The sequence below is a fragment of the Arachis duranensis genome, chromosome 10, assembly GCF_000817695.3.
Source record: "Arachis duranensis cultivar V14167 chromosome 10, aradu.V14167.gnm2.J7QH, whole genome shotgun sequence".
Lineage (NCBI taxonomy): Eukaryota > Viridiplantae > Streptophyta > Magnoliopsida > Fabales > Fabaceae > Arachis > Arachis duranensis.
Window position 1 is genome coordinate 64,925,265 of NC_029781.3, and position 447 is coordinate 64,925,711.

The following is a 447-nucleotide window of genomic DNA, read 5'->3' on the forward strand; positions in this document are numbered from 1 at the left end:
AAATACCTTTGATTCTTTAACGTGGTCGGTTCCTTCGTAAGTGATTTGGAGTTTATCCCAAATCTCTTTAGCGGTTTCACATGTAGAGATCTTCATATAATCATGCTCGTTAAGTGCACAATGAATGAAGTTGATGGCTTTATCATTCATTGCCACTTTCTTCCAATCATCGTCACTATATTCATCTTCTCCTTTCGGTACTTGCTTTAAGACGGAGACTCCTTCTTCTTTGGCGCTTGTTGTCTTTGTTGGAATATGATTTCCATTCTCAATAACTTTCCAAATCCTCACATCTTGAGAACGGATCCAAATTCTCATCTTATTTTTCCAATAAGAGTAATTTGTTCCGCTAAAAAGAGGAGGTCTAGCGGTTGAGTTACCTTCACTAGTGTTGTTGTTGTTAAAGCCTGTGCTTGCCATGATCTTTTCCCTTAAACGGTTAAGTCT